At 41.3% G+C, this 24,290-nt stretch overlaps 1 long non-coding RNA gene across 2 annotated transcripts in view; it reads left to right on the forward strand.

Annotated features, from left to right (window-relative positions):
- LOC142750908 (uncharacterized) overlaps positions 1-24,032 on the forward strand; it is a 30,971-nt gene extending 6,939 nt beyond the window's left edge. For both annotated transcript variants that reach the window (XR_012882631.1, XR_012882630.1), the window contains exons 2-5: positions 5,056-5,161; positions 11,717-11,803; positions 20,614-20,746; positions 23,854-24,032. This is a non-coding gene — a long non-coding RNA (uncharacterized LOC142750908). The remainder of the gene's footprint in view (positions 1-5,055; positions 5,162-11,716; positions 11,804-20,613; positions 20,747-23,853) is intronic.
- The last annotated feature ends 258 nt before the right edge of the window (positions 24,033-24,290 follow it).

The raw sequence follows: 24,290 nt of genomic DNA on the forward strand, positions 1-24,290 counted from the left end.
CTTATTATTTATGTCAGATCCTGCTACTCATTTACAGCCAGTATTTCAACATATTGGTGACTTTGGGTTAGTGTCGGGATTCAAAATTAACCCCGAAAAATGTGAGTTTCTTAATTTATTCCCCATTACTCATTTAGATCGACAGGCTATTGACTTGGTGGGATTGAAAATTGCTCATACACACATAAGTTACTTGGGGATCAAAATAGGTAAAACCTCGGCTTCCATATATGGTCTTAATTATCCCCCCATAATACATAAAATACAGTCTGAACTGAGACGGTGGGAAACACTTCCAATAAACTTAATGGGACGGGCACATGTCATTAAAATGATGAGCTTTTCTAAGATTTTGTATCACTTACAGACCATACCACTTCTCCTGAAGCATACAGATGTCACTAATTTGAATAGGGCATTTACCAGATTTATATGGAAAGGGCAGAGGTCCCGGATATCTTTAGCTAAGATGTGTCTGAGTAGAACACAGGGAGGGTTAAATGTCCCTAATGTCAGAACCTATAATTTGGCATGTTTGAGCAGGCACATTGTGGATTGGGCTCATTCCTCTAATTCATATTCTAATTTTGCTTTGGAGTCTGCATTGGTGGAACCAGCTGATCTGATGTCATTAGTGCATTCCAGTTATGCTTCTCTCCCGCTGATTGCAAAACACTCAATCACGATACGTGACACAATAGCAACCTGGAAAGAATTGAGAAAGCGATTTGGTCTTTCTTTCCAGTTTTCTAAACATTTGCCCCTCTGGAGTCACAAAGATTTTCTGGCTGGAAGGCTTAATAAATTCTTCAGAAGTTGGAAACAGAGCGGCATCACTACTATAGCACATATATTGCATGATTCTATACCACGTATAAAGACTATTACAGAGCTGATGCAAGGATTTGACTTACAGGGTGATCAGACCTTCCAGTATATGCAACTTAAATCATTCTGTGTCAAGAGCTTTGGTAACATTTCTAGGGAAATATCTGTTAATGATTTTGACAAATTATTAGATCAGAGATTAACTGCAAACTCGATTTCTGCCATATATCAGACGATAAGAGATAAATGTGGGACTTATAAATTACCACTCAGATTTCCCTATTGGGAGAAGGTATTACGTAATACTGAAGTTTCTGCATGCATTCTGGAGGGTTGGTTGTTATTAAGAAAGCATATTATAAATGAAACCTGGAGGCAAACACATTTTAAACTAATACACGCAGCTATATATGCCTTTAATTTACCTGTTACATCTCATAATCCTGACAGATTGACAAGCTGTCCGAAATGTCACAAGCCCTGTACGGACCTTTATCATGGTATGTGGACATGCTCACAGATCCAAGATTACTGGAAAAGCATACTTAGCTATATAAATACCATGTGGAGAATCCCCATTCAGATGACACCTCTGATGATACTATTTCACTATATAACTCCTATAATACCTCAATCTAAAAAGGAACATAAATTGCCCTCTTTGATACATGTCATTCTCTTGGTGGCGAAACGATGTCTATTGAATACATGGATTACCAGTCACGTACCCTCGATAACCGATGTGTCAGATCAGCTGAAACTCTACTTATATTCGGATAGGCTTGACACTGAGAGACATAGCAGTACAAAAGTAACAACATTTTTTGCAAAATGGAAACCATTTATTATTACTCACCTTACTTCAGATGAGATCAGAGAAACTATGTCAAGAATTCGATTCTCCAGGTGGTATCACACAGAGGATTTGAAGGGCTCATTGGGAATCTTGAAGCAAACTGATTGATGATGTTTGTTGTTATTCGGAGGGATAGCTCATTCCGGACTTCCCAGGCATGCTTTACTGAAGTGTCGTGATTATCTATGTGATTTCATTCATGATCTTTCTAAGGAACTGTCAAAATGTATTAGGCAGACAATATGTGCTTTAATGTTTTTGACCATGTTTTTTTTTCTTTCTTTATGTATAACTGTATTTTGTACTAGTTCTTTGTATGAACCTTTGATTTTTCTTCAATAAAAATGTTTAAAAAAAAACAAAAACAAAAAAAAAAAAAAAAAAAAAAAAAAAAATATATTTGGAGATACTCTGTTGTTTGCATATTGTAGACAGGGTACGTTATGAAGAATTCCATTGCAGCCAAGTTAAATATTTCATGTGAAGATATTGTTTGCCTAAAACGTGTGTAGCTGGTAAAGCTGGATTCATGAAAGTTATTTGTGCTTCCTTCTCAGAATTATTGTGTTAAGTATTTTCCTGAGAAATAATATTATCTATCTATGTTTGTTTGCTGAAATTAATTTCTCCTGGAGAAGTATATCAAAGGCATCCATGTCATAGAGGCAGACCATGTAGCTGCTATGGGTGGCTTGTAGAGAGGGCCATGGCTGGTCCCATCCCCACTGCTTTAGGTCCCATCCCCATTGCTACTGGATGGCGAGAATATATATATTAGTGTGTGATAAAAATAAAAAAAAGTACAGCCTCCATAGTTCATACCAAGTCTCAATTTGGGGCCAAAATACAATTTCAGAGAACTAAATTCAAACAACTAGTCAGGGAGGGTCTTTACCTCCTTCCATTCTGGACAAGAGATATAATGAATTACTAATGGTTGGAACTTTCTATTCAGAGCGTTAATGCCCCCTCTTACTGCACTGCTTACTAGAAGAAATCCAGTGGCTGAGGGTTAAGGTTTATTCAGGGGCAAACGCAGACAGAAGAGGGCCCCTTGCTGTCGAATAGCTCACCATAGATCAATCCCTCTTATGTCTCTCTAACAATCCATCAGTAATGGTGAGCCACGAAATTCATTAGCTCGGTCCCTTACATGCAATCTAATAGATGTAAGAAGCTGCTTTTAAGGTGACCATGGGCCCCCTTGCCTACTCGGCCTCTGTGCAGCTGCACAGGTTGCACATACATATGTTATGTCCGCCCCTGGGTTTATTGAGGGGGTTAAGCGGCTGACAAAAATCCACTAGACAAAGAAACTGGCATGTTAAAACCAAACATGCCCGATCCTTGTTCTCCTCAATAGCATATATTAGGAGAGAGTGGGGCTGCCCCCTTACATATTAGATAGTCAGCAGGCCCTGCTGAAAATGATCTGATGTCTTTGGCAAGCCTAACTTAGCCATGCCTTATATGATATTGTTCATGGTCCCCCAAACCAAATGTTTTGCCAAGAGGCGTCCACCAATCTTCATAAGGCCTTGCTTTTCTAAAAAATATAATACTATCATGAGAAAAGATGAAAACCTCACGTCAGGGAGCAGAGTATCAGAGACCCAGAAATCATAACCTTACCCCTACCTATAAGTGTCTCCTCTAGTCCTCCTCTTAGACCCCTTAGAGTACATGGATAATATACAGATCAGCTGTCACTACCTTCTTTCCCTCCCGTACCCCTTTATACTCTCTTTGTCAAAGAGAACCTATCATTAAACAAAAACCCAATCGCTCCTTAGGCAGCTATGGGTGAAGCAAAACATTTTTTTTAACTTCATATTTTCCATTTCTCAGCGGGAGAAAAATTAGCATATTCAAGAGTCATTCTGAGAGGGGTGGGGCTCTTCCCGATGTAATTTTATCACAGTGCTTAGCACTTTGAGCCAATCAGATGTCTTCTCTCTTCTGCTACCCTCTCATAGCATGCCTTCTCATACAGAGAGAGGGAGTGAAACTGCAGCTGCATCCCCCTCCTACCCTTCCTCCATTTATTATTTTATGTATAGCTCAAGAAGATTTTTTTTTTGATGAGTGGGTGAGGAGGTTACTAAACATTTACAGAGATCTTGCAGGCAGGGAACAAGAAATGACAGGCTGTTGGAATGTGAGGAACATACCACTTTCCCCCAAGATGTAATGTTTACAGTTTCATGCATTCACATGTTCTTCTGATTATGTTAGCTACGTTTTAATCGCAGATATGTATCTCACAAGGTAAAAGTAGACATATATAACAGTTCTGTTCATGCTTATCAAATATGCAGTTTCTGCGTGTACTGTGAAAACAAGCTATTTGTAAGGAAACACTGTAGTATTTGTTTTAGGTTTAAGATGAAGAAAAGGAGATAGCATGGTATTTAATATGTACGGTGCACCACTCCTGAAGAAGGTTTATCACCACAGTTTGCTTGTTCTATGGCCTGTATATACATGTAAGAGGACGGTCATTATGTCATTGATATTTTTATATTTATTAAGGCTTCATTCACATCTGCGTCGGGCTTCTATTCATGGGTTCCGTCAGACCTTTCTGTCGGAGAAACCCATCAATGGAAACCATAGGTTCCGTTTGCATTACCATTGATTTCAATAGCAATGCTTCTGTTCCAAATGGTTTTCGCTTGTCCCCGTTCCGTAAGGTTTCCGTTTTGTTTTGGCAGAAACAATAGCCTGACAATAGTCGACTATGCTATTGATTCCTCCCCAAAAACAGAAACCTTATGGAACGGAGACAAATGGAAACCATTAACAATGGAAGCCAAATGGAAGCCAAAAGTGAAATCAATGGTAATGCAAACGGAAAGCTATGGTATACTTTTGGTTTCCGTTCATGGGTTCCTCCGACAGAAAGGTCTGACGGAACCCATAAACAGAAGGGTGACGCTGATGTGAACAAGCCCTAACAAACCAATGAGTTATGTAATTGAGGTCTTAAAATCGACATACATTCTTATTAACTCTGCTCCATTAGACCAATGATATGGTTACCATCAGAGTAATAGACAGCATTCACGTCTTGATACAAAAGTATGATCACTTTAATCCAGTCATGCCCTTGGCCATATCTGCAACATTTTACAGCAAGCTAGCCATTATCGCCTGCATGAGCCGTGCCTAATTCTGTGCCTGCCATATTGGTAAGAATGGAGTATACTTGTGGCTGTGCGCACCTTCTGTGTCAACCTGAAAAATAACGTTTGAGTACGCAACTACCTCCTATCTCCTTACTATCTATAATGCTGAACCAATCAGCAGAGATGAACCAGCTGGATAAAAGGCACTTGTTCTCTACATGTAAAATATTTACTCACCTGCAGTAACACCCACTTCCCGATGTCAAGTCCAGGATTGTAAGACGGCTCTCACCTTTCATCTCCAGCAGAAACAGAGCGTTGCAAGAAAACTCCAGTCTTAAATACACAGGTAACGTTGACTTTATTTCATATATCACGCCATAGTCTTATTTTATTTTTGTTTTGTGATTTATTATTTGGGTTTTGCCTTAGTTTAGTAATGCAGTTTTAATCATTATTTCTGCAACCCACTTTAACAGTGTAAATATTTAAGGCATTTTTACTTTTTAACACATTGAAAACATTTTGTAGATGTTTTTTTTCCTGATTTTCTTATATTCCCTTGTGTTTTCTACTTGCACTAATCAAAAGCAAGCTCTAATTTTTGCACTTTTTTTTTCGAAACACGGAGGATAAAAATTGACACTATTTCGCAATATACACATAAAATGGCTTCATTTTTTTATGTATTTACTTTTTGCATTCAAAAAGAAATTCTACAATGCTGAGAACTGTAATGCCTGTAGTGCTGAATGAGAGCTTTGTTGACATGTGCAATTCAAACCAAAAATCTCCTTGGGTGCCAGTGTAAAGGAGCAAGGACGCCTGCACCGAGGCTTTGCAACTGAGCCCATGTGGTCGGTTTAGTCTGCGAAATTCCATAAAATAGTTATATTTTAACATTTGTTCCAAAATGTATTTTATTAATTACAATTTAAAGTGTAACTAAACTTTAGGAAAACCTTTGACATGTCATAGTGACATGTCAAAAGTTTTGATCAGTGAGGGTTCGAGTGCTAAGACCCCAAAGATCGATAAAATGAAGCAGCAGAATCACTCTTGTGAGATACAGCACATCATAAATAGACCATATACTTGCATGTGTACATAATATACAAATTGTACACTAAAGCAATATAAAGGCCCCTTTAAGGCTGGGTTCACACGACCTATTTTCAGGCGTAAACGAGGCGTATTATGCCTCGGTTTACGTCTGAAAATAAGGCTACAATACGTCGGCAAACATCTGCCCATTCATTTGAATGGGTTTGCTGACGTACTGTGCAGACAACCTGTAATTTACGCGTCGTCGTTTGACAGCTGTCAAACGACGACGCGTAAATGGACTGCCTCGGCAAAGAAGTGCAGGGCACTTCTTTGCCACGTAATTTGAGCTGTTCTTTATTGAACTCAATGAAGCACAGCTCAAGACTATTTACAGCTGCCTCGTTTCACACGTAAATGCTCCTCCTCGTAATTTACGAGGCGTCTGAGACGCTCTGAGACGCTCGTAAATCTTGAGCTGTGCTTCATTGAGTTCAATGAAGAACAGCTCAAATTACGTGGCAAAGAAGTGCCCTGCACTTCTTTGCCGAGGCAGTCCATTTACGCGTCGTCGTTTGACAGCTGTCAAACGACGACGCGTAAATTACAGGTTGTCTGCACAATACGTCGGCAAACCCATTCAAATGAATGGGCAGATGTTTGCCGACGTATTGTAGCCTTATTTTCAGACGTAAACCGAGGCATAATACGCCTCGTTTACGCCTGAAAATAGGTCGTGTGAACCCAGCCTTAAACGAGGCAGCTGTAAACAGTCTGTCTTTTCACACGTAAATGCCTCTCATCGTGTGAACATACCCTCAGGGTTAAGAATTCTTCCTCATATCTTTTAAATACACATATAAACCCCCTCAAGACACATGTCACAGTTGAGAGGGTTTCTCATCTTTAAACTTATATGACTAGGTTTTATATTTATGAGATTCCCTGCAGGAGCTTGGTATCTACAAAATTAGCCCTAAGGACCCATCTCCTGCTGTGACAACAAAACTTGTGTAACTGGTGTTATTCACGCACCTAATAAATTAAGGCAAGAAATCAGGACTCTGTCTACAGTCTGTAAACCATGGTCCTATCTCCGACTATCAAGAGAAACACAAAGTCAAAGCCTAATTCATCCACTTGTAATTTCTGGAAGTGAGCTCTTAATTGATATTTCTCAATCTTGTAGAATGCCCCAAAAATATGGGCAACAGAATACTTGTAGATTTTAAAGTGTAGCTAAACGTTTGACATACTTCTGACATGTCATAGTGACATGTCAGAAGTTTGGATTGGTGGGGGTCCGAGCACTGAGACCCCCACAAATCGCTAGAACGAAGCAGCTGAAGCACTCGTGTGAGCGCTCAGCCGCTTCATGTCTGTTCGGCTATTTCCGGAAATAAATGTATCGGTGTATGGACTCAATAGAAAGTCTATGAGCCCGTACTCCGATACATCGGCTTTCCGGAAAAAGCCAAACAGACATGTAACGGCTGAGCGCTCATACGAGTGCTTCAGCTGCTTCGTTCTAGCAATTGGTGGGGGTCTCAATGCTCGGACCCCCACCAATCCAAACTTCTGACATGTCACTACAACATGTCAGAAGTTCGTCAAACGTTTAGCTACAATTTCAAGCAGATTTTCAGAGCCCCAGTCTGAACTCTCAGTGCCATTACAAACATTGAACTCGGACCAGACAGTGACCATGGAGACCAAATCCAATAACGCATTCCATTCCAAAATGCGTGGAGAAAAGGATACTGCCAACGTGAGACTTATTACAATTTCAAAATCAATAAAATACTGATAAATACATAAAAAAAATGTTTTATAGATGCAATATCACAACACTTCAGTAGTTAAAAGCTGATAATACTATAATGTATTATAAACAAACATATGAAGCTATTTTTTGGTCATTTCTTCAGAGGAAATATTATTGACAAAGCATCCCACACCCTCACCTCAGCAGTCACCACTTATCTCTTAGAAGGAACAAACTTGGCCCAAATGCAAGTTCCATTGTCCAATACTCCGTTGCTTAACTAACCATATGTCACAAACATGGCTGAACATTTCGGATTCTTATTTGCTAGTTTAGGGTCAGCACTGGCAGTGTGGAGGCTCAGAGTCTAACAGGCACCCCCTCGGTTTTCAACAGGGACCACCACAAACCGGTATGGACTTAGCTGCCAGGGACCTGCAGGTCGCAGCCAATAGCGAATCATGAATTAGGTGGTTTCGGCGACCGCCCGGGGGCCCGACATTCCCAGGGGGCCCTTGCAGGGGTGGGATTCGGCCGCTTCACCTGAGCCGGTTTAAATTACTGCGGGTTCCCTGCCTCGCCAGTGTTGGGGGCATTAACTACACAGGGCACTATCTATAGGGGGCTCAATGGGGGCACTAACTACAGGGGGATCAATAAGGTACTATCTACAGGGGGCTCTATGGGGGCACTATCTACAGGGGGCTTTATGTGGGGCACTATCTACAGGGGGCTTTATGTGGGGCACTATCTACAAGGGGCACTTTCTACAGGGTGCTCTGAGAGTCATTTTCTACAGGGGGCTCTTTGAGGGGTACTATCTATAAGGGCTATTGTGAGTGGCACTATCTACGTAAGCTTGTTCTATATGGGGCACTATGTACAGCGGCATTGAGAATGGAACTATCTACAGGGGGCTTTGTGTGTGGCACTATCTAAATGGGGAAATGTGTGTGACACTTAGTACAGGAGGCATTGTGAGTGGCACTATCTACAGAGGGCACTTTGTGTGTGTGGTGCTTTACTTTACAGTGTTTGACTATAACTATTATGGGGCACATTTAGTGCTGGGTACTCTTAGCCTAAGGAAGCAGGTGTAAAGCGAAACTTTGACTCTCAGATCCCATTTAGGGATAATTCACCTCTTCTCTTTTGCATTAGTCCTGTACCTAGAAGATGCCTTCTGAAGATTTATTTTCACTTGGGACCATAATGAGAAAAACTTTGAAGGAGTAGTTCTATGGCTTTAAACTTAGAATAGGGTATAGCTGGGAAGGTAGGAAAGAATGGATGTTTCCGATAGACAATAAAGTAGGGCAACATGGAAGAAAACTTGTGGTGGTGGTTGTTATGGGCGAATACTGCCAATGGCAGAATGTCTACCCAATTGTATTGGTCAGTAGAGATTCTGGTTTACCCTTGTCTGTCCGATTTTTTGTGGGTAGTATCTCATAGACAAATTGAGTTTCATCCCCATAGTTTTGTAGAGAGCCTGCAAGAATTTTGATTTAAATTGGGTACTCTGGTCAGGTAAGATGTTCTTGGGACATCCATGAAGGCAGAAGATGCTTCTAATAAAGCTGGTGACTAGAGCAGGGGCTGAGGGTAAGCCCTTGAAGGGTGTAAAATGTGCCACCTTAGAAAGCGGTCAATTACTACCCGGATAATATTTACCCTTTAGAAGATGGAAGGTCAATAATAAAATCCATCGACATATGGGTTCAAAGTTTCTCTGGAATTGGGAGAGAATACAATATCCATGAGGAGTGTGAGACAGATTTTTGCAGGCAGCAACAAAGTCTTTTACGTCTCTGGGTAGGGTAGGCCACCAGTAATTCCTGGAAAGTAGCTCTTTGGTCTTTTTTGCCCCTTCATGATTTTATAGATGGTCACTGGAAAGACTGCCTCTTCCAACAAGTGCCTCCATTCTTCTAGGGCGAGCTTGATTTCAAGAAGCTCTTTATCCTCAATCATGTAATTCTTTTCTGCGGGAGAAAATCTTTTAAAGAAAAACCCCCAGGAACGCATCTTTCCAGTGGATTTCTGCTGAGAGGTTTATGCAAAGAGGAATTTTTCTAGCTGGCAGAAGAGGTGGTTTTCTCTCATTTGGGTTAGGACTTGTCGGACATGCTCCCGATGACTTGATAATGAGTCTGAGAAGATGAGGATGCTATCAAGATATACAAGGACAAATTTATTAAGCATAATCCAGAATATTTGATTTGATACAATTTTGGAACACTGCTGGTGCATTGCTTAAAGCAAAGGACATTAGGTATTAAAGGTATTAAAAGCTGGTTTTCACTCATGTCTAGGTTTGATGCCCACAAGATTGTATGCACCCCAAGATTGTATGCACCCCTCAGGTCAAGCTTGTTAAACCCAGTGGCTCCCTTAATTTGGTCAAATAACTGAGTATGTCGGATGAAGCCTCGTTTGAGATCATCTTTAATATACTCAGACATGGCCTGCGTTTCAGGTAGGGAAAGGGGATAATGTCCTCGGGGAAGAGGCTTAGCTGGCAACAATTCAATGGCACAGTCCTATTCCCTATGGGTAGGGTTTTTTTCGGCTTGTGAATTTTTGAACATGTCTGTGAAGGTGGTGTACTGGGAAAAGATGGAACTCTTGATGTTAGAGATGCATAAAGTTATGTCTAAAAAAGCAGTCACTTTCCCAAGATATAAGAGGTGGCAACCAAAACCCCAGGCTTGAATCTTACCCGTATGCCAACTCAGGGTAGTTCCAGGATAACGGGACAAATGACCTTGAGGACCATTATACACATAATGAGTGCTTGTTTCTCTATTGAATTGATCTGCCCAACATCTGATATCGATAACAACCAAGGAGTAGGTGGTTGGGAGTGGTTCCATAGGAATGCCCAGTTTAGCCACTAGGGTGGATGAGAGAAAATTCCCGGCTGCTTCTGCAGGATGACAAGAGACACATGAGTGGAAAAGCTAAGAGGTTTTTCTAAGGTTTGAGGGTAGCCCAAAGAATAGCCTCTCATTAACTATCTAGGTTCCCGGATTAGTTGGGCAGGATTCTAACCGCAATAGAGGCAGACATGGTTCTTGATCCGGTTCTCTCGTTCCTGATAAGTTAAATTGGAATGACCTAGCTGTATGAGTCTTCTGGTGGATCGCATTGACTGAAAATGAGGTTGGTTAGATTTCCATTGAGGTTTCAGCTCACCGTCTAGGGTACACAAAGATTTTTTTGATTAGTGAGTTGACGGAAATTGTTAAGTGTGCGTCACATAGGGAGGAATCAGAAGAACAGAGGTGGCACAGAAAATGTCAGAAGAGGGGTTTCACTAGAATTAAGAAATAACAAAATGAAGATGGGTCCCCGTCCTTGTGGACACCCAGATTATCGATGTTTTGGAAATGAAGAAAAGAAGCTATGTTGTGATGAATATGGATTTACTATATTAAGGCAAATAAACATGTTTTGTCCTCATGGACATATTTACAAATGGATTGAGCCTTGATTTCCTTACATTTTTATTTCATTAACCCCTTTTTTATTTTTCATTTTCGATTTTCACTCGCCGCCTTCCAAAAGTCATAAGTCCTTTATGTTTCCGTCAATAGAGTGGTGTGAGGGCTTATCTTTTGCGTGTGGAGTTGTAGTTTCTGTTGGTAGCATATGAAGTATGGATATAGCCATCTTTAGCTTGATTCTGATAACTTGCAGCAGCGTGATATCATACAACAAAAGCCATAAAAAAAGTTAAGATAAAGGATCTTGCCACTGTATATTTAATGCGTTAAAGTCAAGATAAAGACAGCTACATCTGTGCCATATAATGTACTGGTAAACTGGAAAAAAAAATATTTGTTGCCCATAGCAACCAATCACAGCGTAACTTTGATTTCATTTGCTATGGGTTTCATAGCCCCGTTTCTTCAAAAACTGCAGTTTGAGGATATTTATATAAATCATTTATAAATACGATGCATGCAAGTGCTGAAAGTGTTAAAAATCAACGAATCTGGGAACATATTGAAATGAATGGGCATTCGTGTATAAGTAAATTAAATGTGTATCACTTCTAACAAGTTTCCATAGTGGGTTTTCTTTTTGCAGCTGTGAGACGTTCGTTTTGGTTCTGGAATAATATAACAATGTCGGAACCCAAAGAGGCAATAAAGGCAACAACTTCAGTTATGAGACGTAAGTAAAATCACTTTTAGAATTTTCTAGGGATGAAAGTCAATGTCTACTTTTTAATTAACAGTCGTTATACAGTCATAAAATATAGCGCCTGTTTAGTATATCTTAAAGGGGTTGTCCGCTTTGGACAATCTCGGCTTGTCCGGGTGGGTCTGCTGATCACAAAGTTTCCCCCTGCTGGAACCGCTAGCATTTATCTATAATCTGTGGGGAAACCTGTTCAAGTTCCCTGCAGTGTCACCACAGGGGACATTAAACATTACACAGTACTCAGTCATATGAATGAGTACTGTGTAAGGCTTCGTTCACATCTGCGCTAGGGTCCCGTTCCGACGTTCTGTCGGAACGGGACCCTGGCCTACACAAACGGAAACCAAAGGTTTCCGTTTCCATCACCATTGATTTCACATTTTGTCACAGTTGTGCAGGGGTTCCGTCGTTTAGTATTAGACTACGCTATTGATTCCGTCGTTTAGTAGTCGACTACGCTATTGATTCCGTCGTTTAGTATTAGACTACGCTATTGATTCCGTCGTTTAGTATTCGACTACGCTATTGATTCCGTCGTTTAGTAGTCGACTACACTATTGATTCCGTCGTTTAGTAGTCGACTACGCTATTGATTCCGTCGTTTAATAGTAGACTACGCTATTGATTCTGTGGTTTAGTAGTCGACTACGCTATTGATTCCGTCGTTTAGTAGTCAACTACGCTATTGATTCCGTCGTTTAGTAGTCGACTACGCTATTGATTCCGTCGTTTAGTATTCGACTACGCTATTGATTCAGTCGTTTAGTATTCGACTACGCTATTGATTCCGTCGTTTAGTAGTCGACTACGCTATTGATTCCGTCGTTTAGTATTCGACTACGCTATTGATTCCGTCGTTTAGTAGTCGACTACGCTATTGATTCCGTCGTTTAGTAGTCGACTACGCTATTGATTCCGTCGTTTAGTAGTCGACTACGCTATTGATTCCGTCGTTTAGTATTAGACTACGCTATTGATTCCGTCGTTTAGTATTCGACTACGCTATTGATTCCGTCGTTTAGTAGTCGACTACACTATTGATTCCGTCGTTTAGTAGTCGACTACGCTATTGATTCCGTCGTTTAATAGTAGACTACGCTATTGATTCTGTGGTTTAGTAGTCGACTACGCTATTGATTCCGTCGTTTAGTAGTCAACTACGCTATTGATTCCGTCGTTTAGTAGTCGACTACGCTATTGATTCCGTCGTTTAGTATTCGACTACGCTATTGATTCAGTCGTTTAGTATTCGACTACGCTATTGATTCCGTCGTTTAGTAGTCGACTACGCTATTGATTCCGTCGTTTAGTATTCGACTACGCTATTGATTCCGTCGTTTAGTATTCAACTACGCTATTGATTCCGTCGTTTAGTAGTCGACTACGCTATTGATTCCATCGTTTAGTAGTCGACTACGCTATTGATTCCGTCGTTTAGTAGTCGACTACGCTATTGATTCCGTCGTTTAGTAGTCGACTACGCTATTGATTCCGTCGTTTAGTATTCGACTACGCTATTGATTCCGTCGTTTAGTAGTCGACTACGCTATTGATTCCGTCGTTTAGTAGTCGACTACGCTATTGATTCCGTCGTTTAGTAGTCGACTACGCTATTGATTCCGTCGTTTAGTAGTCGACTACGCTATTGATTCCGTCGTTTAGTAGTCGACTACGCTATTGATTCCGTCGTTTAGTAGTCGACTACGCTATTGATTCCGTCGTTTAGTAGTCGACTACGCTATTGATTCCGTCGTTTAGTAGTCGACTACGCTATTGATTCCGTCGTTTAGTAGTCGACTACGCTATTGATTCCGTCGTTTAGTAGTCGACTACGCTATTGATTCCGTCGTTTAGTATTAGACTACGCTATTGATTCAGTCGTTTAGTATTAGACTACGCTATTGATTCCGTCGTTTAGTAGTCGACTACGCTATTGATTCCATCGTTTAGTAGTCGACTACGCTATTGATTCCGTCGTTTAGTAGTCGACTACGCTATTGATTCCGTCGTTTAGTAGTCGACTACGCTATTGATTCCGTCGTTTAGTATTCGACTACGCTATTGATTCAGTCGTTTAGTATTCGACTACGCTATTGATTCCGTGGTTTAGTAGTCGACTACGCTATTGATTCCGTCGTTTAGTATTCGACTACGCTATTGATTCAGTCGTTTAGTAGTCGACTACGCTATTGATTCCGTCGTTTAGTAGTCGACTACGCTATTGATTCCGTCGTTTAGTATTCGACTACGCTATTGATTCCGTCGTTTAGTATTAGACTACGCTATTGATTCAGTCGTTTAGTATTCGACTACGCTATTGATTCCGTCGTTTAGTATTCGACTACGCTATTGATTCCGTCGTTTAGTATTAGACTACGCTATTGATTCAGTCGTTTAGTATTCGACTACGCTATTGATTCCGTCGTTTAGTATTCGACTACGCTATTGATTCCGTCGTTTAGTATTAGACTACGCTATTGATTCAGTCGTTTAGTATTCGACTACGCTATTGATTCCGTCGTATAGTAGTCGACTACGCTATTGATTCCGTCGTTTAGTATTAGACTACGCTATTGATTCCGTCGTTTAGTAGTCGACTACGCTATTGATTCCGTCGTTTAGTAGTCGACTACGCTATTGATTCCGTCGTTTAGTAGTCGACTACGCTATTGATTCCGTCGTTTAGTAGTCGACTACACTATTGATTCCGTCGTTTAGTAGTCGACTACGCTATTGATTCCGTGGTTTAGTAGTCGACTACGCTATTGATTCCGTGGTTTAGTAGTCAACTACGCTATTGATTCCGTCGTTTAGTAGTCGACTACGCTATTGATTCCGTCGTTTAGTATTCGACTATGCTATTGATTCAGTCGTTTAGTATTCGACTACGCTATTGATTCCGTCGTTTAGTAGTCGACTACGCTATTGATTCCGTCGTTTAGTATTCGACTACGCTATTGATTCAGTCGTTTAGTAGTCGACTACGCTATTGATTCCGTCGTTTAGTAGTCGACTACGCTATTGATTCCATCGTTTAGTATTAGACTACGCTATTGATTCCGTCGTTTAGTATTCGACTACGCTATTGATTCCGTCGTTTAGTATTCGACTACGCTATTGATTCCGTCGTTTAGTATTAGACTACGCTATTGATTCAGTCGTTTAGTAGTCGACTACGCTATTGATTCCGTCGTTTAGTATTAGACTACGCTATTGATTCCGTCGTTTAGTAGTCGACTACGCTATTGATTCCGTCGTTTAGTAGTCGACTACGCTATTGATTCCGTCGTTTAGTAGTCGACTACGCTATTGATTCCGTCGTTTAGTAGTCGACTACGCTATTGATTCCGTCGTTTAGTAGTCGACTACGCTATTGATTCCGTCGTTTAGTAGTCGACTACGCTATTGATTCCGTCGTTTAGTAGTCGACTACGCTATTGATTCCGTCGTATAGTAGTCGACTACGCTATTGATTCCGTCGTTTAGTATTAGACTACGCTATTGATTCAGTCGTTTAGTATTCGACTACGCTATTGATTCCGTCGTATAGTAGTCGACTACGCTATTGATTCCGTCGTTTAGTATTAGACTACGCTATTGATTCCGTCGTTTAGTAGTCGACTACGCTATTGATTCCGTCGTTTAGTAGTCGACTACGCTATTGATTCCGTCGTTTAGTAGTCGACTACGCTATTGATTCCGTCGTTTAGTAGTCGACTACACTATTGATTCCGTCGTTTAGTAGTCGACTACGCTATTGATTCCGTGGTTTAGTAGTCGACTACGCTATTGATTCCGTGGTTTAGTAGTCAACTACGCTATTGATTCCGTCGTTTAGTAGTCGACTACGCTATTGATTCCGTCGTTTAGTATTCGACTACGCTATTGATTCAGTCGTTTAGTATTCGACTACGCTATTGATTCCGTCGTTTAGTAGTCGACTACGCTATTGATTCCGTCGTTTAGTATTCGACTACGCTATTGATTCCGTCGTTTAGTAGTCGACTACGCTATTGATTCCATCGTTTAGTAGTCGACTACGCTATTGATTCCGTCGTTTAGTAGTCGACTACGCTATTGATTCCATCGTTTAGTATTAGACTACGCTATTGATTCCGTCGTTTAGTAGTCGACTACGCTATTGATTCCATCGTTTAGTATTAGACTACGCTATTGATTCCGTCGTTTAGTATTCGACTACGCTATTGATTCCGTCGTTTAGTATTCGACTACGCTATTGATTCCGTCGTTTAGTATTAGACTACGCTATTGATTCAGTCGTTTAGTATTCGACTACGCTATTGATTCCGTCGTATAGTAGTCGACTACGCTATTGATTCCGTCGTTTAGTATTAGACTACGCTATTGATTCCGTCGTATAGTAGTCGACTACGCTATTGATTCCGTCGTTTAGTAGTCGACTACGCTATTGATTCAGTCGTTTAGTATTCGACTACGCTATTGATTCCGTCGTATAGTAGTCGACTACGCTATTGATTCCGTCGTTTAGTATTAGACTACGCTATTGATTCCGTCGTTTAGTAGTCGACTACGCTATTGATTCCGTCGTTTAGTAGTCGACTACGCTATTGATTCCGTCGTTTAGTAGTCGACTACGCTATTGATTCCGTCGTTTAGTAGTCGACTACACTATTGATTCCGTCGTTTAGTAGTCGACTACGCTATTGATTCCGTGGTTTAGTAGTCGACTACGCTATTGATTCCGTGGTTTAGTAGTCAACTACGCTATTGATTCCGTCGTTTAGTAGTCGACTACGCTATTGATTCCGTCGTTTAGTATTCGACTACGCTATTGATTCAGTCGTTTAGTATTCGACTACGCTATTGATTCAGTCGTTTAGTAGTCGACTACGCTATTGATTCCGTCGTTTAGTAGTCGACTACGCTATTGATTCCATCGTTTAGTATTAGACTACGCTATTGATTCCGTCGTTTAGTATTCGACTACGCTATTGATTCCGTCGTTTAGTATTTGACTACGCTATTGATTCCGTCGTTTAGTATTAGACTACGCTATTGATTCCGTCGTTTAGTATTAGACTACGCTATTGATTCCGTCGTTTAGTAGTCGACTACGCTATTGATTCCGTCGTTTAGTAGTCGACTACGCTATTGATTCCGTCGTTTAGTATTAGACTACGCTATTGATTCCGTCGTTTAGTATTAGACTACGCTATTGATTCCATCGTTTAGTAGTCGACTACGCTATTGATTCCGTCGTATAGTAGTCGACTACGCTATTGATTCCGTCGTTTAGTAGTCGACTACGCTATTGATTCCGTTAAAGCGACGGAACCCTTGCACAACTGAGACAAACGGAAAACATTGGCATCGTTTGGGTCAGTCAGGGTCCCTTTCCAACGGAAAGCTCCGATGGAACATCGGAACGGGACCCTAGCGCAGATGTAAACGAAGCCTAATGCAGGACAGGACAGATCCTCCAGAGGACGGGAGATGCTCTTTTTAGCTGTTCTCCACGTGTATTTTGTTGCCCTAAGTAGCTAAGGCAAATGGCACCCCCTTGCAAAACATCCACAGCATATAAATCAAGTGTAAAGTGGGCTTCCACAATTTATGTATGTAATTCCTTTATTTAAAGGCTATGTACACCTTTTGAAAATGCTTTTTTTTTTAAATAAAAAAAATGTCTATCAGGCCTCGTTTACACGAGCGTGTTATTCGTCCGTGCGATGCGCGTGATTTTCATGCGTGTCGTACGCACCTATAATAGTCTATGGGGCCGTGCAGACAGTCCGTGAATTTTGGGCAACGTGAGTTCGTTGCAAAAAACTCACGACCTGTTCTATATTTGTGTGCTGTTCACGCATCACGCACCCATTGAAGTCAATGGGTGCGTGAAAACCACGCATGTCACACGGATGCACTTCCGTGCGAACAGCGTGATTCGCGCAACAGCTGTGAAAAGGATGAATGAAAACAGAAAAGCACCACGTGCTTTTCTGTTTACAAACATCCAAATGGAGTGTCATAATGATGGCGGCTGCGCGAAAATCACGCAGCCGCGCATCATATGGTGATGAGACACGGAGCTGTTAAGTGCCTTTTGCGCACGCAAAAACGCACACGCTCGTGTAAACCAGGCCTCAGTGTGATTGGTGCAACTTTCTAATTACGTTTTATTAAAAATAATTGTTACATTTTAAGATACAGCTGCTTTGTATGCCAAATTTGTCTAGTGATGCAGTAAGATACCCCCAACTTCCATGTCATTGCATAATTATGCTGTTTTGCCGTATAGAAATGAATGTCAGACAGAACCCATCACTGACTGCAGGGGGCATAATTTTTGCATTTCCTATCTCCAGATTAGAGGGGGGGGGGGGGGAGGGGCAGCATTTTAGGAGCTGGGACCATTGTTCTGGTGATTTTTCCTTTGTATTTTTAGGTAAACATTTACGGAACCTGTAACCGTCAGGTCAACGGGACTGATGGGTACAGTGTCAGCGGGTCTTGCAGGATCCCCCTTTTATTGATCACATCTTAGTTATGAACTTAGATGTGATAAGTAACAGCTCGATCCTCCCTGTAAGGGTATGTGCACACGACCTCTTTTTCAGATGTAATGGAACCGTTTTATGCCTCGAATTACACCTGAAAAGACGGCTCCAATACGTCGGCAAACATCTGCCCATTGCTTGCAATGGGTCTTACGATGTTCTGTGCAGACGAGCTGTCATTTTACGCGTCGCTGACAAAAGATGGCGCATAAAATTACGCCCGCGGCAAAGAAGTGCAGGACACTTCTTGGGACGTAATTGGAGCCGTTTTTCAATGACTCCAATGAAAACCAGCTCTAATTTCGTCCGTAAAAGACGCCGCGAAAAACACGTGCACTTTTTAAAAACGTCTGAAATTCAGGAGCTGTTTTCTCCTGAAAACAGCTCCGTAATTTCAGAAGTATTTGGCGTTGTCGTGTGCACATACCCTAACTGAACCCGTCCGTGCTGCTGACCTGACGGATTCAGGTCTCAGGGCAAGATACAGATGCTTTGTATACAGGATACAAAGCAGCTGTAGCTCAAAAAGTTTAAATAATGTTCATTAAAAATTCATTACAAAGTTGCACCAATCCCACTGATAGACATATGTATACCTGTAAGGCTATGTTCACACAGAGTTTTTTTGCAGGAGGAAAATTCCTCCTGCAAAAACTGCTCCAGACGGTTTTTGCACAGTGGTTTGACAAAAACTCGTCAAAACACTCGTCGAGGCGTTTTTTTCCTCTTTCTGACTGATTGAAATGGGGTTTTGGAGGCGGAAACCGCCTCAAGAAGGGTCATGACGCTTCTTTTTACCGCGATGCGTTTTTTTTACTTAAAAAAAACTCGTCCAACTCCCATTGAAATCAATGGGAGGCATTTTTGAGGAGTTTTGCGGTGCGGTTTCCACGTCAAAAAACTCGTAAGAAAAACTCTGTGTGAACAGGGCCTAAAGGAGATATTCCTGGCTGGGTATCCACTGTTTACGCATTTTGTAACATTTAGGCCTCATTTACACGAGCGTGTGCGTTTTGCGCGCGCAAAAAAACGCTGCGTTTTGCGTGCGCAAAAGGCAATTGACAGCTCCGTGTGTCATCCGTGTATGATGCGCGGCTGCGTGATTTTCGCGCAGCCGCCATCATAGAGATGAGGCTAGTCGACGCCCGTCACTGTCCAAGGTGCTGAAAGAGCTAACTGATCGGCAGTAACTCTTTCAGCACCCTCGACAGTGAATGCCGATCACAATATACACCAACCTGTGAATAAAAAAAGACGTTCACACTTACCATGAACTGCCTGCTTCCTCCAGTCCGGTCTCCCGGCCGTTGCCTTGGTGACGCGTCCCTCTCTTGTCATCCGGCCCCACCTCCCAGGATGACGCGGCAGGCCATGAGACCGCTGCAGCCTGTGATTGGCTGCAGCCTGTGCTTGGCCTGTGATTGGCTGCAGCTGTCACTTGGCCTGAATTGTCATCCCGGGAGGTCGGACTGGAGGAAGGAGCCGGGACTTATCGGTAAGTCAGAACTTCTGTTTTTTTTTACACGTATATGTATATTGTGATCGAAAGTCACTGTCCATGGTGCTGAAACAGTTTAAGTCTTTCAGCACCGTGGGCAGTGACTGTCTCCTGACGTCGCGTACCCGAACATTTTTTGCCGGGTTCGGTTAAAACGAGTTCGGCCGAACCCGGTGAAGTTCGGTGCGCTCATCTCTAATTTGACACTCCGTTTGGATGTTTGTAACCAGAAAAGCACGTGGTGCTTTTCTGTTTACATTCATCCTTTTGACAGCTCTTGCGTGATTTTCGCGCATGCAACGCAGGACCGTCAGTGTGGCATGCGTTGTTTTCACGCACCCATTGAAGTCAATGGGTGCGTGTTGCGTGAAAAACGCAAGAATATAGAACATGTCGTGAGTTTTACGCAACGCACTCACGCAGCGCAAAATTCACGCATCGTCTAAACTGCCCCATAGACTATTATAGGTGCGTACGACACGCGTGAAAAGCACGCGCGTCGCACGCGCGTATAATACGCTCGTGTAAATGAGGCCTTAAGCTTATTGTGCCTCAAAAATAAATATGACCATAATGCTCGTGTGCCACTGTACTTGGGGTTGTGTATAGTAAAGTACAGTAAAGTAAAACTGATCAAAGTTAACTTAATCTACAATTGTCTTCTATTCAAGGGGAACCACTCGAGAAACCCCCCGCTACACACTGCAACCCTTATATCAACTAATATTGTTTTATCATTTCAGTATGTGCCGCACTGGGTATCAGCATAAAACGTAAGGAGAAAAACAATGATCAACATACAGATGTAAATGATGAAAAAGCACCGGCAGAAAATGCTAGACAGAAACAAAACACTATACCGAATGGTCACAAGAGGTAAATTAATTTCAATTTATAGATTAAAAAACAACACTCTGCCTTTAACCCCTTAACGACATGTCACATAGTATTACGTGACAGCTATTAATGGGAAGTATGGAGCGGGCTCACGGGCTGACATCGCTCCATACTCAGTGGGTGATGGCTGTGTTATAGAGCCGACACCTCACTACAACGGGCGGAATCAAAGATCACTTTGATTCCGCCCGTTTAACACCTCAAATGCCGCGGTCAATCGCGACCACAGCATTTAATCGGCCGATGATGACGGTTGCCATGGCAGCCTGGGGGCCTAAGGAAGGCCCCCAGGTCTGCCATCTTTGTACTCCAAAGGAGTCTGTCAAGATCATGATATACTGCAATACATTAGTATTGCTGGTCCAATTCCCTTAGGGGGACTGCTAAATAAAGTTTTTTTAAATGTTCCAAAAATTTGTTTAGTTTCACCACATTCTGAGAGCCATAACTTATATTTTTCGTTTGAGCAGTGTGGGGGCTTATTTTTTGTGGGACGAGCTGTAGTTTTTTTTAGCATCATTTTTTTGGTACATAGGTTTTTTTTAGCACTTTTTACTTCATTCTTTTTAGCGCTATGGTGACCAAAAGACAACGATTCCGGGGGCTTACATTTATTTTTTTTACGCCGTTCACTGCGTGAGTCAAATAATGCTATATTGTAATCGTTTCGGACTTTTACGGACACAGCGATATCCATTTTTTTTATAATTTTTTTTTTTTACATTGTGCTTGGGGAAAAATGGGAAAAGGTTTTTTTTTTTTAACTTTTAAAAAAAATTTCCACTCCTGAAAATTCATCAAACTTTTTTTGTTCCTGGCCGATAGAGCAGCGTGTCAGCTGTAAAACACAGCTGATATCTGCAGTGTATGGAGCGGGCTCAGCGCGTGAGCCCGCTCCATACATCATCACCTCCCTCGCTCCATGATGTGCCGACACATCACGGGTCAGGAAGGGGTTAAGTAAGGAGCGGTCATGGGGCCTATTCTTGGTAAAAACTGCATCTTATTGTCTGAAAAATACGGTAACTGGTATTGCAGTGTCCAAACTATCCCAATATAGTGTTGTTTAACCTGCTCTGTGAACGCCATAAAAAATAAATAAATATATAAAACAGTCAAATTGATGTTTTTTGGTCACCTTAGCTCTCCAAAAAAATGAAATAAAAAGTGATCAAAAAGTTACATGTACCCAAAATATTTGTGAAAACTACAGCTCGTCCCGCAAAATGTAAGCCCTCACACCTCTAAATTGATAGAAAAATAAAAAAAAGTTATGGCTCTCAGAATATGGCGACACAAAACATTTTTTTTTTAGCAAATAGTTTTATTTCTTTAAAAGTGGTAAAACATTAAAACAAAACATATAAATCTAGTATCGCCATAATCGTATCAACCTGTAGAATAAGGTGAATATGTAGTTTTACCGCCTGATGGACGACAGAGAAACAAAGCCCTCCAAAAAATGGCGCAATCACTGTTTTTTCCCCATTTCACCCCACAAATATTTTTTTTCAGCTTCCCAGTACATTATGCGGTACAATAAATGGTGCCATGAAAAACTACAACTTGTCCCACAAAAAAACAAGCCCTCATATGGCTATGTCAACAAAGAAATAAAAAAGTTATGCCTTTTGGAATGCGGGGAGGAAAAAAGCTAACTGCATGCAGATTAATAAAGCTAGTACTGCAAAAATATTGCGTTACCATTTTAGCCCGTAATAATTATTTGAGGTTGGTGCCTATGTGCTCTAAGAGATTGCAATTATAATTTCTCTTGTCAATAAAGGTGTCACTCCTACAATAGTTTTGTCTTTTTTTTAGCACAATGTATTTAACGTCACATACAACTAGCATTGAAAACAATAGGAGTTCTATAAGTCTGTATGCAGTGAGCTCCTCCTAATAGAAGCTGCAGGTAACCACTATAACAGTGTTCCGGTAAGCAGGGAAAGCAGTTCAGTCTCTGTGGTAGATACACTATTGATGGAATCCCACTGATGTTGCTATCAAACAACACAACATTGAAACACACGGTTTACAAAACACTACGGCCCTCCATTTGACAAATACACTGGGAAAAGTTCCAATGTATACCTCTGACAGAAGGCCGCAACATCTCCCACTATATTAAGCTTTTCTTGACGTACATCACAACGTGATGTGAACAGGGCCTAGCAGATCCTTGTACAGTCAGTGGGATGGGAAGAGGAGAGTTATTTCAAACTAATTGTCTGCATTTGTATCAGGATTCAATCCCAAAAACGCCTATGTACCAGTCAGTAACTCTTCTTATTTAGCTGCTGGTGCTGCTGGACAGCTCCACAACTAAATGTACTGTCTAGGTTCCCTTGATTCTTGCCTCTTAACGTTCCTTACCTTGATTGTCTAATTAGTCTAACCCTTTTGGCTTCCTATATAAACCTGGCCCTTGCACTTCCTTCCTGCCAGACTATTGAGCTTCCTTCCCCTAGTCTAGTTCATTGCTGCCTTACTCTAAAAACAACTGCTGCTTATCTGTGTACCGAATTTAGATTGTTTCCTGACCCTGTCTCTGCCTAACTACACAAACAACTGCTGCTTATTTGTGTACCGAACTTGGATTGTTTCCTGACCACATCTCTGCCTTACTCTACAAACCTTTCCCACTTATTTGTGTACCAAACGTGGATTGTGTCCTCACTCCATCTCTGCCTTACGTTACAAACTGTTGACGCTTATTTGTGTACCAAACCTGCACTGTTGCTTGACTATTCTTGCTCTTATCACCCACCATTCAAATTATTTCAGCCACTGGACTCTGAATCTGCTTCCGGATATTGACACAGGGAGACCTGAAAGAAGGGGAAAGGGCCTCTGGGTGCCAGGATGACAGAGAAAGCAGCCTCATAATCACTAATATGATTGACTATGACAGCTGTCAGATAGATACCTCTTGTCCCAGAAAGTCTTCTTTAAAATGGGTTATACAGTCCAGTGTCAGATACATGCATATGTATCTGATGCTTGCTATATCTGTATTGTATATAACAAAGACTACAGTACATCACTGAATGCAAAATTATCTGTTCTTTTTTCTCTATTCTCAGGTATTCAAACTAAAGATCCCGATGCCGTGATTTGAATGCTGTAGCATGTTCTTCATCCGAATTGGAAATCTATATTTTTATAACCTGGATATCTTCCTTCATAGTAGCCACTCGCGGGCATGATTATATTGTGTATTTTGGTGGTGAAGGTCTTATTAAAATCAGTTCTTAGCTCTATAGACCTGTATTTTGTTGTACTTATTGTTTCTTTTTGTATTTTAGTATTTTACGCATTATTCGGATTTCGGCGAGGACAATATTGGCATTGCTTGGGACATATTTTGGCCTTGTGTTAAAAATAGGGCACATCGTGCAGACTAAAAGTGGAGGAGATGTTGTCTGGTTGCTTTGAGTGTTTTTTGTCTGTACTACTTTTCATACATGAAGACCAATATCTATAACAATTACTTGTTTTGCATGTATGCTTTCATGTCTAT

Source organism: Rhinoderma darwinii, chromosome 3 (assembly GCF_050947455.1).
Source record: "Rhinoderma darwinii isolate aRhiDar2 chromosome 3, aRhiDar2.hap1, whole genome shotgun sequence".
Classification (NCBI taxonomy): domain Eukaryota; kingdom Metazoa; phylum Chordata; class Amphibia; order Anura; family Rhinodermatidae; genus Rhinoderma; species Rhinoderma darwinii.